This window comes from Globicephala melas, chromosome 11, assembly GCF_963455315.2.
Source record: "Globicephala melas chromosome 11, mGloMel1.2, whole genome shotgun sequence".
NCBI lineage: Eukaryota > Metazoa > Chordata > Mammalia > Artiodactyla > Delphinidae > Globicephala > Globicephala melas.
The window spans coordinates 81,967,822-81,990,932 of NC_083324.2; positions in this window are offsets into that span (position 1 = coordinate 81,967,822).

The window sequence follows — 23,111 nt, forward strand, 5'->3', positions numbered from 1 at the left end:
CCTCCAGTATGTGAGGCTGGGCTTGACCCTGTGAGTCTGGGCTGTAGGAAGCTGAAGACCCAGAATGGCAAGTGGGCCACTGGAGTCTCCTTAAAAAGGCCTGGACTCTGGCTGCTCCTTCTGTGGGGAACAGTCATCCCTTAGATATCCCTAGGGTGCCTTCCCTCAACTCCTTCAGGTGTCTCTTCTCAGCCAGGCTTACTCTGACCACCTAGTTTACAGCTGCACCCCTCCCCCGCTCCCAAGCCCTCTAACAGTGCTCTCTTTTGTTCCCTTGGCACTTATTACTGAATATTTTATTCATGTATCTTGCTTATTGTCTGCCTCCTGCATGAGAATGCAAATTCCACAGCGGTAGAGAGTTTTGTCTGTGTTTTTAATTGATGAATCTCGAGTGTCTAGAGTGGTTCCAGGCATAGTGGTATGTGTTAAACAAGAGAGTAACTTTCTATGCTGCACTAAACACACATCATAGGAGGTGTGCACACATGCGTGTAATGTACGTAGTGTGGCGTGGGTGATATGTGAGATGTGTGATGGTTTGTGCTATATGTAGTCTGTGATGCATGCTTGCATGTGTGTGATTTGTGTGATATGGTGTCTGGTGTGTATGTGTGTGTATAGTGTATGTTGTGGGGTGTGTGGTGGTGTGTGCTAGGTGTGGACTGTGGTACATGGTTTGTGTTTGTGTGATATGTGCGCTGGGGTATGTCTGTGGAGTGTGAGCAGAGTGTGTGTATGTACATGTTGGAGGTGGTAGGCAAGTTAACATGGCGAATAGTGCCAGAAAATACCAGAATCCATGATGGCTACTGGTTTTCTAGAGAGCCGTTTCTCTCTCCTGTAGGATATATTAATGATTTGAACTGGAAGAAAATGAAAATGAAAGAGAAGACCTAGGCTTCTGAGAAAGAGAGCTTAGCAGAGGTTTGATAAGAGCACACTGCAAAAGTGATCTTGAGGACAAATTTTTCAGATGAGCAAAGGGGAGAGAGGAAGCAACACCCAGAGGTAAGAAGAGAGGACACAGGATTATAGGTTTTAAAAAAAAAGCCTGAGAGAAGACTTATCTGAGCTATTCAGAATGATGAGCATGACAAAGACCTCTCCAAAGAAGTCTTAGCATCCTTTGCAAGTAGTTTGTACCTATATCTCTCATGATATGAATGACTGTTTCACTGCAGCCTGCTCTGAGGTGAGCTGGGACTTAAAAGAGGGCATTTTGCTTGGCTGGCCCTAGGAAGAGCTGGTAATAGCACACCTAACAAGAAAAGGATGTGTGCTCTCACCATTTCTATTCAACATTGTACTGAAGGTTCAAGGAAATAAAAGGCATCCAGATTTAAAAGGAAGAAGACAAATACTCTATCTGCCAATAACATAATTTTGTATACAGAAAATCTTAAGGAATCCGTATACAAAAAATATAGATCTAATAAATGAGTTCAGCAAGGTTGCAGGATACAAGATCAATATATAAAATTTCATTGTATGTCTATATACTAGCGATGAACAATCTGAAAATAAAATTAAGGAAATAATCATTTATAATAGCATCAAAAGTAACAAAATACTTAGGAATAAAATGAACAGAAGCAAAACAAAATTGTACACTGAAATTTGTAAAACATCATTGAAAGAAATTAAATTGACCTAAATAAATAGACATTGCATGTTCATGGATTAAAAGGCTTCATATTATTAATTAGCAGTACTTCCCAAGTTGTTCTACAGACTCAGTGCATGCCTATCAAAATTCCAGCTGGCTTTTTTTTAGACATTGGCAAGCTTATCCTAAAATTCATCTGGAAATACAAGAGGCCCACAACAACCAAAACAATCTTTAAAAAGATCAGAGTTGCAGGACTCGCAGTTTGCAATTTCAAAACTTACTATAACACTACAATAATCAAGGCTATGTGTTACTATCATAAGGATAAACCTATAGGGCAATAAAATTTAGTAGAGTCTAGAAATAAACCCATACATTTATGGTCAATTAATTTTAACAAGAGTGCCAAAACAGTTCAATGTACAAAGAATAATCTTATTACCAAACAATAGTGGGACAAGTGCATAATCCATATGCAAAAGAATGAATTTGGAGCCCTACCTCCCACCATATACAAAAATTAACTCAAAATGAAACAAAGATCTAAATGTAAGCACTAAAACTCCATACAACCCTGAGAAGAAAACTTTGGGGCAAATCTTTGTAATCTTAGCTTAGCAATGGTTTTTTGGATGACACGAAAAACACAAGCAATAAAAGAAAAAACTAGCTGAGTTGGAGAGCATCAAAATTAAAGACTTTTGAGCTTCATAGGACTCCATTAAGAAAATGAGATGACAGCCCACAGAATGGGAGAAAATTTTTGTGAATTATATATCTGACAAGGGACTTGTATCTAGAATGGTAACTTGTATATAAAAAGTTCCTACAACCCAATAACAAAAAGATAAATAACCCAACTTAAAAATGGGTAAAGGATCTAAGTATACATTATTCCAGAGAAGACATACAAGTACCCAATAAGCACCTGAAAAGATATTCAACAACATTAGTCATTATGTAAATGTAAAACAAAACCACGAGATACCACTTCACATCCTCTAGGTTAGCTATAATAATAATAAAAAAACCCCAGACAATAACAAGTGGAGAAATTGGAACCCCATACGTTGCTTGTGGGGATGTAAAATGGTGCAACATTTTTGGAAAACAGTTTGGTAGTTCTCTAAAAAGTTAAACATAGAGTTACCATGTGATCCAGCAATTCTACTTCTATGTAAATACCTAAAAGAATTGAAAACATACTCATGTAGAAACTTGTACATGATTGTTTATAGTAGCATTATTCACAGTACCCCCAAAGTAGAAACAACCCAAATGTCCATCTACTGATCAATGGACACATACAATGTGTTAAATCCATACAGTGGAATATTATTAAGCCATAAAAAAGAATGAAGTACTGATACATGTTCCAACACTGATGGACCTTGAAAACATACTAAATGAAAGAAGCCAGACACAAAAATAACACATATTGTATGATTCTTTTTATGTTACATGTCTAAGATAGGCAAACTCATAGAGGCAGAATGTAGGTTAGTAGTTGCCAGGGGCTGAGAGGAGGTAATGGGGAATTGCTACTTAAGGATATAGGGCTTCTTGTTGAAGATCTTGAAATGTTCTGGAATTTAGATAGTGATAATGATAGTACAACTTTGTGAATACACTATAACCACTGAATTGTACACTTTAAAAAGGTGTGTTTTATGGTATATGAAATATATCTTGATAAAAATTTAATATTGGAAAAAAACAAATATGCAAACAAGAAGGAAAATATATCCTAGGATAAGAGAGGAATCAATCAATCAAAATTCACCCAGAACTGACACAGGTGTTGGGATTAGCAGATAAAGACATTTCGAATGTTTTCATAACTGCATTCTATATGTTCAAAAAGTTAAATAGAGACCTGAAAGATTTTTAAAAGACACAAATTAAACTTCTAGAGCTGGAAACTATGGCATATGAGATAAAAAGTACTCTGGATAGGATTAACGACAGATTAGACTTTGTAAAAGAAACAATTAGTAAACTAGAAGGCATAGCAATAGAAACTATATAAAATGAAATGCAGAGAGAAAAGAGAATAAAAATAAAAAGTGACTACGGCACCAATGAGCTGTGGAAAAGCTTTAAGTCTCAAATATATATGTACTTGCTGTCCCTAAAGGAGAGAAAAAATTGGAAGAAGGGATAAAAAAAGAATATATGAAAAAATACTGGCTGAATTTTTTTGAAATTTGGTGAAAACTATAAACCTACTAATCCATGAATCTCAATGAACCATAAGCATGAGAAACAGGAACAAAACTAAACCAATACATAACATAACCAAATTACTCAAAATCAATGACAAATGAAGATTCTTAAAAGTAGCTAAGAACAAAAGTCATATTATGTATAGAGGAACAAACATAGATCACAGATTTCTCATTGGAAAAAATGCAAGCAAGAATACAGTGGAGTAAAATCTGTAAAGTAATGAAAGGCCTAGAATATTTTACCTAGCAAAAATATTTTTCAAAAATGAAGGTGAAATAAGGGCTATTTCAGATACATGAAAGATAAAGGAATTCATCTAGTCACATGTAGGAATTGAATGATGTTCATTACACCATAGATGTAAGTTTTCTGTTTTATTTTTAAAAATCGCCTATACAATTAAATATTTTGTTAGTGGGTAATCTTGCTTCGTAAAACTGACTCAGCCCTTAGCTGAAATATTGTAAAATATTTTTTCTTTATCTGACCAAAAGCAATAAACACCTAATCAGCAGATTAGAACTACAAGAAATATTAAAGGAAGTTCTTTAGACAGAAGATACCAAATTGAAATACCAATCTGCACAAAAGAATAAAAAGCACCAGCAATTGTGACTTCACGGGAAAATAGATTAAAAAATGTTTAATGTTATTTAAATCTCTGTAAAAATTGATTGACTGTTTTAGCAAAAATAGTAACAATGTAATGTGGGATTTATAAGATATAAAAGTAAAATGCAAGGTAACACCAGCACAAAAGTAAGAAAGAGAAATGGAATAACAATTTTAAGGTTCTTATTCTATATAAGTGGTATATCACCTGAAAATGGACTGTGATAAATTAATGATGTACACTATAAAGTCTAAAGTAACCACTGAAATGACAAAACAAAGAATTATGGCTAATAAGCCACAAAAAGAAATAAAATAGAATAAAAAAATATTTATGTTGTTCAATAGAAGAGAATAATGAGGAAGAAGGGAACAAAGAATAGATGGAACAAATGGAAAAGTAATAATAAGGTGACAGACTTAAATCTACACATATCCATAATCATATTTTTTTTAAATAAATTTATTTATTTTTGGCTGCGTTGGGTCTTTATTGCTGCGCGTGGGCTTGTCTCTGGTTGCTGTGTGCGGGCTTCTCATTGCGGTGGCTTCTCTTGTGGAGCACGGGCTCTAGGGGCGCGGACTTCAGTAGTTGTGGCATGCAGCCTCAGTAGTTGTGGCTTGCGGGCTCTAGAGCTCAGGATCAGTAGTTGTGGCACACAGGCTTAGTTGCCCCGCGACATGTGGGATCTTTCCGGACCAGGGCTCGAACCCGTGTCCCCTGCATTGGCAGGTGGATTCTCAACCACTGTGCCACCAGTGAAGCCCTCAATAATCACATTTAACGTAAATTATCTAAATACTCGAATTCAAAGGCAGAGGTTGTCAGATTGAATACACACACACATACACACACACACACACACACACACACACACATACACACACACAGATCAAGCCCCCTCTATATGTTGTCTACAAGAAACTCACTTTAAACAGGAATACACAAATCATCCCCCGTCACTTTTCACAGGTTTATTGAAACTTCCTAACTAGTCTCCATTCATCTATTCTTGCTTCTCGCCCTCCAGTCCATTCTGTGTGCTTGGTTGTTTTACTATTATTTTCTTGATTGTTCTGGTAAAATTATTTGTGGTTTTGAGGACTGGCATGAAAGTGCTTTCCTCCAGAGGTGATTTGTGTTTGCTTTTGCCGGGCAGCTAGCATACTACCAGTCAAGAAGTAAACTCAGTTCATGGCTTGAGGGTTTTTTGCTTTTGTTGTTGTTGTTTTGATAACCCAAGTGATGTGAAATTTTACCCCAAATATGTATAAAAATTGGCTTGTGGTTACAACTTACCAGAGTGTCTCTCTCTCTCTCTCTTTTTCTTTTCTTTGTTCCCTGCTCTGCTCAGCACCGGCGTTCCCAGAATTCTTGCAGTTTCCAGGAAGTGAGATCTGTTTACTTCTAATTCACCTTTATCACCCTTTGGGATCTCACTTTTATAGGTGGTGATGGAGGTGTGTGTCTTCTCTTAGATATACCACCCTCACAGGATCTAAGCTTTGATTTTTGGTTATCTTTGTTTTCTAATGTAAACAGTTTAAACTATAAACTTTCCTCTAGGCACTGTTTTAGTTGCCTCTCACAAAGTTTTGTATGCCTTATTTTTCATTATTCTGTAGTTCAAAATACTTTATAATTTTTCTTATGATTTTTAAAGTGGTAGATTATTTAAAAGTATGTTTAATTTCCAAATATTGGGGGTTTTCCCCTAGATATCTTATTTTTTTTTTGATTTCTAACTTATCCCTCCTGAGGTCGGATAACATACTCTATAGGATTTAAATCCCTCTAAATTTATTGACTTGTATAGTGGCCCAGAATATGGTCTATCATTATGAATGGAACCATGTGTACTTGAAAAGAATGTGGACGCAAATATTCAGTGTAATATTCTATAAATATCAATTCATTCAAGGTGATGGATAGGGTTTTTCAGATCTTCTATGACTTTTCATATATTTTATCTAGTTATTCAATCATTACCGTATGAAAGGTATTAAAATCTCCAACTGGGATTGTAGAATTGCTTATTTTTCCCTTTAATTCTTTCCATTTTTACTTCATGTATTTTGAAACTTTGTCATTAAGTTCATACACATTTATGATTACGCTTTCCTGGTGAGCTGACCCTTTTACCAATATGAAGTGTCACTCTTTATCTCTGAAAATGTTCTCTGTCTTCAACTCTACTTTATCTGTTTTTAATATAGATAATCCAGTCTTTTTATGCTTACTGTTTGCATAGTACATGTTTTTCTACACATTTATTTTAAACTTATCTGTGTTTTTATATTTCAGGTGTTTTTGTTCTAGCTAACATATGTTCAGTTCTTACATTTTAAAAATCCATTCTACTAATCTTTGCCTTTTAATTGAAGTATTTAGACAATTAACATTTAACAGTAACCTTTATTTTTCTTCCCATACTATACTGGCTAGTATATCCCATACAACACTGAACATAAATTGAAAAAATTGGCATCCTAATTTTATTCCTAATCTAGGGGGGAAGGACAGAAGTGGAAAAAACTTTCAATAGTTTATCATTTTGTATAATGTTTCTTGTTTTACTGATTTCTTTTTCATTAAAAAATATCATTATATTTTGCATAAATTACTAGTATAAAATATTTTCCAGGAAAATACCATATAACATCTGTCAATTTTGCTTCCATCTTTCTTTCACATTTTATACAAGCTACATAAGGGACACATCATTGAAAGTAAACATTTTGCCTGGCTCCTTAGTGCCTTGTCTGTTTATATGTTTACCAGTAGATGGCACTCTTGCATTTTTGGTGGCTTATGTACTATGGTTTTGCCTTTATGAGAGCATAACTACTTCTTTGACCAATATTGAAGAAATGTAAATTTAATCTGGCTCTTAGGAATGATTTTAAGTGATTCATACTAACAATGGCAATTAAATCCAGTCATTTAAAATGTATTCATTTATTCACACAATGAGTATTTATTGAACAGCTTTTTTATGGCAGACACTAGGCTGGACCCTATGGATATATCAACTAAAAAAAAAAATGTATTTCCTTTAAAAGTTTCCAGAAAGTTAAAATATCTTTTAAAAATTAATTATATTCTAAATGTTATACAAGGTAAGAAAAAGTGTTGAGGCTGAGGAAGAAAAACAAAGAAGCAAGTAACTCTTGGCAGAACTTGGATACTTCTGCAGAGGTGATAACCTCTGAGCTATGTTCTGGAGACGAAGTAAAAGTTCACCAGGAGAAGAAGGGAGTCCAGGAATTACAGAAAGACTCTTGTAAAAATGTCAAGGGTCATTAAAAATATTCCATATTATTTGGAAGTTCAGGACTGAGAGCCTGGACTACATGAGGTGGATTGATTTCAAACAAATCTGGGGGACTTCCCTGGTGATCCAATGGTAAAGTATCCACCTTCCAATGCAGGGGGGACGCGGGTTCGATCCCTGTTCGGGGAACTAAGATCCCACATGCCGCGGGGCCACTAAGCCCACATGCCACAACTACTGAGCCCGCAGGCGCCTCAGTGAGAGAGTCCGTGTGCTGCAAACTACAGAGCCCACGCGCCACAACTAGAGAAAGAAAAACCCACACGCCACAACCAGAGAGAAGACTGGACGCTGCAAGGACAGATCCCACATGCCACAACTAAGACCCAGTGCAGCCAAAAAAAACAAAAAACAAAAACAAATAAATCTGGGAATGAAATAGTCAGGCATCCAGCAGAGCTCACATCTCCTTCCTCCCCTTCCCCATGCACATTTTCTTTATGGAGTGATTACATGTCTGGGAAAATTCATAACCACTGTTGGTCCAGAGTGCTGGGGTAAGGTGGAGAATGAACCTGTTTGTTTGCTCATTCCAAGCTAGGCCCTTCCTCTTTCTCACCTAATCCCCTCCCCTCAAAGGGGCCCAGACAGCCCAAGTCTAGATCTCAAGGACCCCTGACCTGCAGACAGAACCTGATTCCATCCAGAGATGAACAAAAACCCTTCCCTGACACTTAGCCACAGCCAAACTCAATCTCAGCCTCCCTTCCCATAAGTCTCCCACCTCTAGGAAGACTCCTCTACATTCTAACACCCTTCAGGACAGTGAAGGTGCTGCCAGGTCCCTAGACCTATACCTGATAAAGCAGTAGTGGGATGACAAGGCTTTCAGCCCTTGGATCAGACCCTTTTCTGTGGTTCCTATGTACCTTCCACTTGTTTCAAACTCTGCTGCCAATACATCTTTGGTCTTCAAGGGCACATTGCTGGGAAGTTTAAAAAAATCAATCTATAAAACACCTCACCTATAATCTTTAAAAACTCATTGTCATGAAAGGTAAAGAAGCTGAGGAACTTTTCCAGATTAAAAGAGACTAAAGAAACATGACAACTAAATGCAATGTGTGATCCTGAATTGAGGGAGGGAAATGTTATAAGAGACACATTGGGACAGCTGGCAAAGTTCAAATTTAGGGATAAAGTATTAAAGCTAAAAGAGGTTGAGACCTACAACTTATTCTCAGATGCTTCAGCAATTATATGTATAGAGAGAGATACAGATCTATAAATAGATGGATAGGTGGAGAGAAGAGTAATATTAACAATAGGTGAATCTAGGTAAAGGTTATATATGAGGGTTCTTTGTATTCTTCTTGTAACTTTTCTGTAAGTCTTAAATTATTTCAAAATAAAAAGTTTTTAAAAACCACAAGTCCCATTGACCCTTGACCCATATCACTAAGAGTGCAAGCCAAGTAGGGGCTCTGTGTCTTTAGGCTGCAAGATGGAGGAATCCTAGGAAAGAGATAAGCCGTTTTGTTCCTCCCTACTGGGGCTGGGGCTCTATCTCTCTTTTTGTCTCTGTCTATGTATGTCTCTATCTCTCTCAAACACACACACACACACACACACACACACACACACACACACACGCCCCTCTGAATATCAAATCACACTATCACTCCTTAGTCCCGTCTTCCTCTCTCTCCCCTCCACGGTTTTGTGTTGTGGTGGCTTGTTTGCCTGCTTGCTTGCTTGTTTTGTTCTTTTTCTCTTTCTGCAGCTGAGAGAACTTCCAGACCAGCCTTTTGCCCATTAGAGTTATAATGGCTCCGTTCAGCCTTCAGAGAGAGAGATCTGGGTCAACCCAGGGTCAGGCACTTGGGGTTCAGCAGTGGGGAGCATTTATCCAGTTCAAAATCATGCATTCTCTCCAAGATATTATTTGAAATAAAACAATACTAGAACACAAAATTTGATCTATGCTGAAAGTTGAATCATATTTTTCTGTATGTTTGGGGTAGAAAGTCATGCACGCACACCCACACACACTCCTGCTTTGCCAATTGACACAGTGGTCAGTTTGGTAACACTTCACTGGGAATTAGTATTAGAGTGGGAGAGGGTACAGTCTAAAGCCAAGACTCCTATTGCTTCATCCAGCATTTTCTGGAGTATCTGTCCTGGGTCTGCTTTAGATACAGTGTGTCCAGGGCTTCTTTACACATCTAGAAGAGGGCAACGGCTTTCTTTGGGAAATGAGTCTGTGGCCTCTCTTTTATTTCCGGTGACTGAGCCATGGTCTAGCTCAGCTGTCCAGAATAAAATCTCCATGTGAAGGGTTTTAATAATTTCAATCATGTTCAGGCTGGCTGAACATTAGAATCACCTGAGGAGCTTTTCAAATTCTCATCACCCAGGACACACTTGAGAATAATTACAACAGGATCTCTGGGGTTTGGCTCAGGCACTAGTGCTCTGTAAATCTCCCCAGGCAGTTTGAATGTTTATCCAAGGTTGAGAACCACTAGGTTAAGGCCAAGCTTTATAATAAGAATTTAAAAAGCAGTCTTCATTTGTCTAGAGATGCAGCAGCTGTTTTTTTAAAGGGGAAGTTTTGCTGCCATCCACATGCTTAAGCTTCACTCCTGAGAAGCCCGGCACCTGTGTTTTCCTAAAATTCCCCCGGTGATTCTGAAGCTCCCTCCTAGATTAGAGCCACTGACCCTGGAATGTCTCCACTGCCAATCTCCCCCATGAAACTCGGGAAGTGGTAAGTTGATTGTTGGAAGATCTTGGGCCTTTAAATCCTGAAAAATATTTTCTATCTCATTCAGACTAACATTTGGTACAGTGCAGCAAGTTAAGTGAATTTTGGAGACCGAGTCCTTTCGCAGCTTTTGCGTTGGAAGATGCTCAGGTGGTAATTACGTAGTTAAAACTATAAGCTCGGCTGAAGGCTTGAGAGGCAGTGTGTTCCGTTGGATGTGGTCTAAAGTTTCGGTTAAGAATTCAGACAAATCCAGGTATCAAACTTCAGGGGTAACTGCCTATCCTGAGACCCAAGTCATACAAAGAAATTAGGTGGAAAATGACATTGGGGAGACTTGAGGTTATGACGGATTGACATTTTTCTAAGAGGAACCTCTGCCTCTGTTCTGGAGGAGATAGAGTTGGTACTCCCAACAGCATCAACGCAGGGTTATTGAGGACTTGGGGTGTTGCATAAATTAGAGAAATAAAAGCAGAAGAACTGGAGACTAGGATTGCATAAAGTACAAGGACATGGGCCTTGTTGGAGAATTGCCTGTTGTAAATGTGAAGTAATGACCACCCTGGAAGGCAGTCTGGTAGTAAGTGTTACAACTGAGCCACTTATTTTACTTCCAGGACATTATCTGAAGGAAATAATCAGACCAGTGTGTAAAAATATATGGGTTTTTTGGTGTTTTTTTTAGTTTTTAAGTGTCTTTTTTAAAATATCTTTACTGGAGTAAAGATGGTTAAGATGAATATAAAATTCATTCTCCTTTATTTCATTTCATTATATTTTATCTATTTAATAGGTAAAATATAAATAGAGGAGGGAAATAACAAAACTTAGAAACAGTATAAACATCTCTGTAAGCTAGAAAGTAAGGAGAAATCTTTGCACAGGGCTGATGCCACAGGCCTACCGAACCCGAGGACTGAGAGCTGGTAGTGGTGTCTGGGAATTTGACCTCTCAGAATCAAGAGGATAGAGATAAAGAGTGGTCTCTGTAAGGACATGGGACCAGAGACAGGCTCACTGTTTGACATCTAGTGCTGATAGACTCTACTGCTCATGGGTATTAGTTATCTATTGCTGCAAAATGAATTACTAGAAACTTAGTGGCTTGAAAAACTGCGTATTTATTTTTACCCAGTGTCTGTAGGTCCATTCAGACATGGCTTAGCTAGGTTCTCTGCTTCAGGGTCTCACCTGGCTGCAATCCAGGTGTTGGAAGAGCCTGAGGTCTCATCAGAGGCATGATGGGGGAAGTATCCACTTCCAAGTTCCCTCGAGTTGTTGGCAAAATCCAGTTCCTTGCAGCTGCAGAACTGAAGGTTTAAATTTCCTGGTGGAGGCTGCCTCAGCTCCTGCAGGCTCCTAGTTTCTGCCTGGGTGGGTGTTCCCTAATACAACCCTCTTGTTTCCTCCAAGCCAACAAAAGCGTAAGAGAGCAAACCTGTTAGCAAGATGGAGGATAATATAATATAATAATATATAATATAATAATATATAATATAATAATATATAATATAATAATATATAATATAATATAATAATGGAAATGACATTCCTTCACTTTTGTTATATTCTGTTGGTTGGAAGCAAATCACAGGTCACACTCAAAGGCATGAACACAGGCATGAACATGGAGGAGACAGGGGTGACTGAGGTCATCTTAGAATCTAACACATGATGAAAGAGGCGGCAGATCATTCTGTGACTGATGACATCCAGGGCTATGGGCCTTCGCAAGATAGAGTCCTGAGGAGGCAGCGGGGCAAACACAGACTAAGGCTGGCAACTGGGACCTCAATCAAGCTGCCCACAGGATCAGAGACCAGATTTGGGATGACCAGAATATTATCACAGGGCAGGAGACCTGGAATGCTAGGGTAAGCCCTGGAATGGTTCTGGAACATGAACCTTAAAATGCAGATGAAGGTGACACAAAAAATTCTAGACAGTGTAAGGTAAGCGCTGAGAGAGACAGTGAGGGGAGAGAAGAGAGAGACTGAGAAAGAGAGATAAGTAAAGACACTAATTTGGTTTGTACCCCCAAATTTCAAAATTTATGAATATAGACCTAAAAGACAGCAGTCAAACTCAACAAACAGAACATGAATTTACTTCAAAAGAAAATAATTTTAGTCAGACAAAGGTAACTATGTTTAGACTGCTCAAGGAAATAAATGAAGGATTAACTTCTAGTTAAAATCACCAGGAAATTACGAAACTGAAATAAGTAGAAATTAAACAAGAAAAGTTGACTATTTTTACAATTTAGAAATCCTAGGAAAAATATGGGCATTGAAAGAAGGACCTCTATTGCTAAATAAATTTTTGACTAAATATTATTCCTGGAATGAATTGTAGACTAAATACAATGGAAGAGAGTATAAGAGCATTTCTTTCTACACAAAGCAACAATGGGCCAGCAGCATGGGAACTTGCACCATCTGGAAGCTTGATACAAATGCTAAACCTCAGGCCCACCCAGACCCATATATTTAACACTTTAATAAGTTCCCTATGTAATTCATATGCACATTAAATTTAAGAAGTGCTATTTTAGGGCAGTGGAAGAAAATTTTGAGAGATTTGTTCAGAACGCAGAACAGAAAAACAAAGAAACCCATACATACGTATATGTATGTACATGTACGTACACACATAGACAAATGTGTGCATATGTAAACTTACACACACACACACACACACAATTCTACATGCATAGGCTATAACTGTTCCTTTTCTGTAGTCACCTTTTTGCTTAGTTTTATAGGTTTCTTTTAGCATCTCACTAGTTACCCAAATCAGATAACCAAAGTTAACAGCCAGGTCTGGCTCATAGAATCTCATACAAAAATACTCATAGAGGCTTTTCTTGGGTAAATAAATTCGAAATTGGATAAATAAATTTAAAATTTAGAAAAAAATGGATCTCTTTCAATGTACTCTGCATCTGCTTTACTCATTTAAAATTACATGATATTGGGCTTCCCTGGTGGCACAGTGGTTGAGAGTCCGCCTGCCGATGCAGGGGACACGGGTTCGTGCCCCAGTCTGGGAGGATCCCACATGCCGCGGAGCGGCTGGGCCCGTGAGCCATGGCCGCTGAGCCTGCGCATCCGGAGCCTGTGCTCCGCAACGGGAGGGGCCACAACAGTGAGAGGCCTGCGTACCGCAAAAAAAAAAAATTACATGACACTGTACAAAAGCATCCAAGTCAAATGGTATAGATGCAACTCATTCTATTAAACTGTTGCTTAATTTTCTGTGATAAGGCTGTATCACAATGTATTCTGTTAGTCCCATTGATGAACATTTAGGGTATTTCCAGTGTGTCCTTCCATCTTTTCTTCTTCTAGTTGGATTTTTACTGAATCTGTCTATTAATTCAGAAAAGATCAATATTTTTATGATATTAAGTTCTCCCACCCAATCATATAGTATATAGTTCCATTTAGCCAGATCTTGTTTTATGTCTTTTAATGCAATTTTATTGTTTTCTTCCTTTGAGTCATACTTTTCTTGTTCAAATAATTCCTAAAAATTTTAGAGTTTTTGTTACTAGAGAACATTAAAAGCTTCTTTCAATTTCCATTCTTGGCTAGTTATTTCTACTACTGAGAAAAGCAATTGATTTTTTTTTTTAATGTTTGTCATGTTCCCTGTCAGTTGACCAAATTTCCTTCATGCCTTTGTACTTTAATCCCCACACCTGCCTCTATGGCCGTGTTCTTTCTGGAAAGTCCTTTCCCTATATTACTGTCTCTTTCACGGCACCCATGAAGACTGACCAGACTGCCTTCTCCAGAAGGCCCTCCTCTGACACCCCTGTGTTGACGGGGTCCTTATTTGTTCTCTCCTAGTGCTTTGTGCACGCTTATATTGTTAGTTTTTATGACTTTTCATCCTAGTTGTCTGTCTTTGTGTATAGTCTCGCTCAGTGGACTCTGAACTCTGTGGAGTCATGGGTCAGGTCTTAAACAAATTGATATTCTCAAAAGCTAGCATCCTGTCTGGAATATAATAAATTCTCAGAAAAGAGTGTGGGATTCAACTGCTCTGATTAGAAACAGCTGCTAATGCCAGGCCAAAGAGACTTAACTTTTTAAGATTCTGATCTTTTCTGCTACATTACTCTTGATATTTGTAAATAAGTTATAGATACTTACTAAGTGTGGAGCTCACTGAGTTGATTTGACACTTTGTTATGTGAAAATCATGATGGGGGCTAAGGGGTTTGGACCAGCTACAGAAATCTTGATTTTTAATGGCAAGCGTGACTCAAGAATTCATCCATTCAATGAACTAATGTTTATTGAATATATTCTATAGTCCAAATACTGTGCCAAGAGCTATGGATATAGAAATTCTCAAAGTACACGATTCCTTCAGGGAGCTTGCAAAGTCCAACTATAGGACTACACTACTTAAACAAAATATGTAGCTTGAAAAATATAGTTTGAACCTTCTGGCATTGGACACTGTTGATCACTCTTTCCTTATTATATTTAGTCCTATTTTGGGGATCCAATCTCAGCTACTTTTTCTGCCAAGGCTGCTGCCAGGTCGTGCTGTACCTTTGCACAAATTAGAAAATATCACACCTTCATTGGGGCAAACTAGGCAAAAGGAGTTCTCATTTGCCCTCTTTTTAACTATTTTTATTGGCTGACCAAGTACAGAATGACTTTATAATAAGTCATAACCAGAATTTTCAATTACAGGAAGGAAGACACTGTTGTTTCAGCTCTCCATGCTACTCCTCCACTTTTCAAAAGTGGACTGTTGTAGGCTGAGGAATGCCACCTGAAGATTTTCACATCCTAATCCCCGCAACCTGTGAACATGTTACCTTGTATGGCAAAGGGGACTTTGTGTGTATGATTAAGGATTTTGAGACATGAAGATTATCCTGGATTTTCCAAGTGAGCCCAATATAATTACTAGGGTCCTTATAAAGAGGGAGGTAGGAGGGTCAGAGTTAGAAAGATTTGAAGATGTTATGCTGCTGCCTTTAAAGATGGAGGACGTGGCCATGAGCCAAGGAAGGCAGGTGACATCTAGAAGCCAGAAAAAATGAAATAGATTCTCCCCTGAAGCCTCCAGGGAGAGTGTGGCCCTGGCGGCATCTTGATTTTTGGCCCAGGGAAACCCATTTGGGACTTCTGACCTCCAGAACTGGCAGAATAAATATATGGTGCTTTAAGTCACTAAGTTTGTGGTAATTGATTACAGCCACAATAGAACACTAATACAGAGGAAACAAGTAGTTAAGCTAAGGTGCTGGTTCCAATAGGCTCCTTGGGCAAGACTAACTGGGACAGGGAAACTCAACTAAGGCAGTTTAAAGCTAATAAAGGCAGAAAGGGCAGGACTTCACCTCATTTTATAAGGGCTGAGAGTCAAACTGGGAAGACCCAGTAGCAACCACAGTCCAAAATTTAAGAATCTCAAATAAAACACAAGTCCAAATACCAAGAGTCAAGTAGAGACTGGATGAGAAAGAGCACAGATAAGAAGCAGGAAGGAAGGATGCAGGGTAGCTTCATGGGAAGATGTCAGAGTAGCCAAAGTTCACATTTATTAAGCTGTGGGCACCAAATGCTTAAGGAAAGTCTAGCTGGTTTAACAGAACCCTTTTATGGGGGCATCTCATTTATTGAGGACCTATTACTGGTTAGTATATGTATTTCATTTTATTTGCCCAATAACCTCATGAGTTGAGCATTAAACCCTTGTTTTACTAAGGTAGAAACCAGTTCAAGGAGGTTAAATGACTTGTCCAAGGCCACAGAAAACACTAGGAAGTGAAGGTGGGGTTGACCTCATTCCTCCAGTTCCAGGAGCCCTGATCTTTCTTCCACATCATGCTGCCTCCCCTTCAGGAAAAAGTCGTGTTGACTTTTTCAGCTGTCTGCAGACTTCAAAGCAGAAAAAACATGGTGTCATCTTTTGAGATATTCTATCAGCGAAAACTTGAAAATGAAGTTAAAAATTAAGCGGCAAAGCCAAACCCAGGCTCTCTGCTCCGAGAACGTAGGGCTAAACCTAGTGCAGTCTGCCTGCCGTGTGATGCAATATTTATCCTTGTGAAATTGTGGAATTATTTGAAAGAGAAGAAGGGACGAAAATGCCTTCTTTCTTCAAGGTAGCCTATAGTCTAGGGCTTACAATACTGATTTAATGGTGAAGGTAAGTGCATTTCTTCTTTTGGGATCAGAGGATAATTACTAATCAATCAGAGATCCATTAAAGGGAGGGAACAGTTTAAGGGAAAGTCAGAGGAAAACATTGTCAGCAGCCTAAGGATTTCCACCTGGGAATATGGTTTCTGATTTCAAAATGAAGAAGAAACTTTCTAAAAAATGTAATTGACTCAGTCAAGACCCTACAGCAAGGTTTGAGAGGCCACCAGTGTCAATGGACTCTGTGGACAATTGTCACTTCTCCAAGGATTCCGTAAGTATTTACTGTGACACCTTGATGAATCGAACAGGCTTTGGCTGCAGAATAAAATACTGGATCAGAACTAACGAAGTTTGGGATTGGGGACTGTGATTCATGGGCCTCTTCAGATTTCTGTATATAGTTGAAATTGTCTCTCAGGAAAAGGAGAATGTGAACAAAGTTGTGGATGAGATTGAAGGCAAGAAAACCTCTACACTTGTGGAGATCACCTGGTTTGTTGCCCTCATTGTACAGCTGAGGAAAGGTGCCCCAAGAGATTATGGTTAGTACCTATCAGTGCTGTGATGGGAAGGCCTAGGGGAAAAGACGCAATGAAGGTGCCCTCTCCCATCCTGCCCAGAGAAAACCCCAATTCCATAGCAGAGATGGACTCATACAGGCCTGGAAGGTATACCTGAGGTTGTTCCTTGGAGGAAAGGTGCCCAAACACTCCTGTGTTATTTCTTGGTGAGCAGAGCTGTGAGTCCCCTGTGGGCAGGGCCCAAGTTGCGCCTTAATTTTGACCTAACCCTGCCTTCTAGGATTACCTACTATTGGTGCTTAGTACTTTTATTTTTTTTTTTTTTTGCGGTACGCGGGCCTCTCACTGTTGTGGCCTCTCCCGTTGCGGAGCACAGGCTCCAGACACCCAGCCTCAGCGGCCATGGCTCACGGGCCCAGCCACTCCGCGGCATGTGGGATCTTCCTGGACCGGGGCACGAACCCGTGTCCCCTGCATCGGCAGGCGGACTCTCAACCACTGCGCCACCAGGGAAGCCCGCTTAGTACATTTTTCTTTTTCTTTTTTTCATGATTACGTTCACATGAACTAACAGCATGATGTAAATGACCTACTGGAATAACCAATTTTATTCCAGAACTACCAATCTTTCAGAAAGGTAAACAGGTGATAAAAGAGGCCTCAGTTTGACTAGCATGGAAGAAATTGCTTCTTGGCATGTTCTCTGGTGTTGGTAGCAAGGTGCATCCCTTCCTCATCCATCTTCTGGATTCTAGTCCAGAAGAACCCACTTCTAAAAGGAAACATTTAAAACCAATTTAACAATCAATCAAAAGCATTTTTATAGAAAGATATTTCATTTGCTGTAAACCTGTATTTATTAATCTGAGAGGGCCCAAGTGCCAATCTTGTGACTACTTATTATTATTTCTGTTGTTAATATCAATAACATTTTACAATTATGATATTTTACATTGAGAAGGCGTATCTCATACCTTTGTTTTCATTCCCAATAGTCCTGTGAAGTAATATTATCCCCATTTTTCCTATGAAACTGTGACAGCTCTGGGATCTTATAAAATCTGCTCTGCTTTACTCGGACTGTAAATGACAGAGAAGAATTGGTCCTTGGATACCCTTTGACCTGCAGGTTCCTGCTCTTTCAACCACATGTAACATTTACTTTGAGTAAACTAGGGGACTCGGCTAACAGAGGTGATGCAAGACAGGCTCAGTATTAAGGGAAATCTAAGAGCAACAGAAAGACCATTATAACAAAATAGTGAGTTCAGACTAATAGTAAGAGGATAAAAATTATTTTGCTTATGCATGTCATCTTGTCTATGTCTATATTATTTTTATACCAAATATAACTCTATTTTGTGTCATAAAATTATTTTTAAAGTATAGAATTTTTATTTTACTTAATTTTAATTCATTTTTTCCATGTCTATTTACAGGTTTGTGTTTTTTTTTTGCGGTACGCGGGCCTCTCACTGCTGTGCCCTCTCCCGTTGCGGAGCACAGGCTCCGGACGCGCAGGCTCAGCGGCCATGGCTCACGGGCCCAGCCGCTCCGCGGCATGTGGGATCCTCCCGGACCGGGGCACGAACCCGTGTCCCCTGCATCGGCAGGCGGACTCTCAACCACTGCGCCACCAGGGAAGCCCCTATTTACAGCTTTGACACTAGGATTCACTATTTTTTAGAAATGTCACTCCTGAGTAGGAAGGTCCTTGACAATGTTTGTAATTGGGCTAAAACTCATTCCACTGTCTCTAAGTGATATCAATTATGCCAATTCTCAGATCGCATACTATCATATGCTTCTGTGATTATTTTAGAAATATAGCTGCCATTACTATGTCACAGAAGGACCCTCTTTTCGATTGGTTTGGGATGTCTGCCTGATTTCTGCATTTGTCTCATACACAGGAAACGGGCAATTAACAACTGAAGTTAGCTATTAAGGCAAATTTCAAAGTAGCATTTGAAACGATGAAAGCCAAGGTAGGGATGGCAGCAGATGGAATGGGAACTGAAGGGATGGGTTTGTGATATAATTCCACTAGTCAAAAAAGCAAGAAAGGGCTTCCCTGGTGGCACAGTGGTTGAGAGTCCGCCTGCCGATGCTAGGGGACAGGGGTTCGTGCCCCGGTCCGGGAAGATCCCACATGCCGCGGAGCGGCTGGGCCAGTGAGCCATGGCCACTGAGCCTGCGCGTCCGGAGCCTGTGCTCCGCAACAGGAGAGGCCACAACAGTGAGAGGCCCACATACCGCCAAAAAAAAAAAGCAAGAAAGAGTAGTCTTTTTTTTTTTTTAAATATTCAAAGCTCAACCTGAAAGTATTTTCATCATCAAATTTCCTTCTGGAATAAATGATTAAAACTTAATTTAAAATCATAGATAAGCAACAAGGATATACTGTAGAGCAGAGGGAATTATGGCAATTATCTTGTAATAACTTAGAATGGAGTATAATCTGCAAAAATACTGAATCACTATGCTGTACACCTGAAACTAATATAATATTGTAAATCAACTATACTTCAATTTTTTTAAAAAAACCTTAACTTAAAATCATATAAATTCCTATCTGGAATACCTTAAAATGAAACTACCCAATTGTATTTTAAGCTTGTGCTTAAAATATGCCCATAAAGAGGAAATAGTATTAATAGATAGAAAAAAGCAGTAGTCTGGGCATCGGGAGACCTGGTGCTGACTCAGTATACTCTGTGACTCAAAGCAACTTCAAGCATTCTGCACATCAATCTCCTCATCAAAAAAAAAAAAAAAAAAAAAAAAAAAAACAGTTGGGTCAGAGAATCTCCAAGTCTCTTTCAGCTCTAGAGCCCAATGTTTGTCAGATTGGTTGGAGAGGTTGGTGGGAAACCTTTCATTGGAGTACAAGTACTTGTAGCTGAGTGTACAGTTGAAAAATTGCCTTCTGCCAAGTCTTGGGATCTTACATAACAAGAGAGATCAAATAGAAAATGGTCCAAACTCCGGGTCAGCTAAGATCTGAGTGTAGAGCCCTGAACTGAACTCCTGATATCATCCAGATGTTAGCAGGACTGGAAAGCCTTCCAAAGCACAGCAAAACTTTTTGACCTACCTCCTAGAGAAATGGAAATAAAAGCAAAAATAAACAAATGGGAATAAATGGAACTTAAAAGCTTTGCACAGCAAAGGAAACCATAAAAAAGACGAAAAGACAACCCTCAGAATGGGAGAAAATATTTGCAAATGAAGCAACTGACAAAGGATTAATCTCCAAAATTTACAAGCAGCTCATGCAGCTCAATATCAAAAAACAAACAACCCAATCCAAAAATGGGCAAAAGACCTAAATAGACATTTCTCCAAAGAAGATATACAGATTGCCAACAAACACATGAAAGAATGCTCAACATCATTAATGATTTCTCACTAATCATTAGAGAAATGCAAATCAAAACTACAATGAGCCACATCTTCTTTATCCATTCATCTGCTGATGGACATTTAGGTTGCTTCCATGTCCTGGATAGCACAGGTAGATCAGCTCAGTGCTTTGTGACCACCTAGAAGGGTGGGACAGGGAGGGTGGGAGGGTGGGAAATGCAAGAGGGAAGAGATATGGGGATATATGTATATGTATAGCTGATTCACTTTGTGATAAAGCAGAAACTAACACACCATTGTAAAGCAATTATACTCCAATAAAGATGTAAAAAATAAATAAATAAAATAAAAACTACAATGAGGTATCACCTCACACCAGTCAGAATGGCTATCATCAAAAAATCGACAAACAATAAATGCTGGAGAGGGTGTGGAGAAAAGGGAACCCTCTTGCACTCTTGGTGGGAATGTAAATTGATACAGCCACTATGGAGAACAGTATGGACGTTCCTTGAAAAACTAAAAATAGAACTACCATACGACCCAGCAATCCCACTACTGGGCATATACCCTGAGAAAACCATAATTCAAAAAGAGTCATGTACCACAATGTTCATTGCAGCTCTGTTTACAATAGCCAGGACATGGAAGCAACCTAAGTGTCCATCGACAGATGAATGGATAAAGAAGATGTGGTACATATATACAATGGAATATTACTCAGCCATGAAAAGAAACGAAATTGAGTTATTTGTAGTGAGGTGGGTGGACCTAGAGTCTGTCATACAGAGTGAAATAAGTCAGATAAAGAAAAACAAATACCATGTGCTAACACATATATAAGGAATCTAAAAAAGAAAAAATGGTTCTGAAGAATGTAGGGGCAGGACAGGAATAAAGAGGCAGACGTAGAGAATGGACTTGAGGACACGGGGAGGAGGAAGTGTAAGATGGGACGATGTGAGAGAATAGCATTGACATATGTACACTACCAAATATAAAATAGATAGCTAGTGGGAAGCAGCCACATAGCACAGGTAGATCAGCTCAGTGCTTTGTGACCACCTAGAGGGGTGGGATAGGGAGGGTGGGAGGGAAGGAGATGCAAGAGGGAAGAGATATGGGGATATATGTATATGTATAGCTGATTCACTTTATTATAAAGCAGAAACTAACACACCATTGTAAAGCAATTATACTCTAGTAAAGATGTTTAAAAAAAAGCACAGCAAAAGCCAACATGTTTCCTGGTGCTGACATTCTCTTGTTGGCAACTGGGCATCTATTTGGGTACATTGTAACAAAAAAAGAAAATTTCAAAACTCAGATGGGGTGACCTTGTTCTCAGAATTCTAGAGCCATTTGGCAAAAAGAAAACTACCCTGACTGGCTTTATGAAGCCTAATTATTGTTCCTTCAAAGACACTGAGTATAAAATAACTACTAATTGTTTAAAAAAATCACTTGAAAAATATGGAAAATCATACAGAATTACGTGACCACAGTGTGTTCTGCAACCCAGAAATAGCCATTGCTGGCACTTGTGTGAATCCATTTCTCTCTTCTTGGATGTGCGTGTATCAACACAGGCATAGTGCTTGTTTTGTATACTAGAGTACAGGCATTTCCTTAATATTATTCCATATCTTTGAAAACGTTATTTTAATAAAGTCCACTATAAGAATCTATTAAAATTGACTCACCAAACCCTTATGGTTAGGTTAATTTGTCTCCAATATTATGTTGTAATAATACTGCAAAGAATATTTTTGAACAAAATTCTTCACCTGTCTCTTTCATTATGATCCTCCATCCTCCATTCTTAAGTGTGCAGGTAAGTCTTGTTAAATGTATGCGCAGAAAGAATGCAAAGCTTTGGATGATGCAGTATAAGCATGAGACGTGTTTGTGAGGTCATGGACGCTTCAGTTTAGGAATGACTGCAAAACTTACGATATTCTTAGCATGAGGATTGTACCTAAAAGAAATAAATGTATGAATCCCCAAATATTGGGGTACAGGTATCAAATTAGACATGTCCATTTCGAGGTCATGAATTCTCTTTACCTGTCAAGTAGCTGGATTTATTCATAATTATAGTAGAAAGCCCTCATTCAGGTGATTTGAAGAACTTTTCAGCCCAGTAAAGTGTCCAAATTGTGTTAGCAAAGACAAGAATAAACATTTTAAACCATTAAATACTATTAGTATTATATATATGTGTTATGCAATGTCATTCTTCATGTTCAAAGAAGGAACCATGGGACGTTGTTCTGGTTGTACAGAAAGATGTACAGAAACATGGTCAAAATGAAAGACAGGGCTGCTCTGGAACTTTCCTCCCCACCTCTTGGGCTTAATTTTCCTGTCTTCTGACCTTGCTTCAAGCCATAATATGCCTTACATTTGCATGGTTCTCTGTGGTTTGCAATTTTCTCGTTCAGTTCTTGTAGCACCACTCAGAAAGGAGATTTATTTTTATTGAACAGACAAGGAAATGGCCAATTAGAGAATTTAAATGACTAGCTCTACGTCACTTAGCTG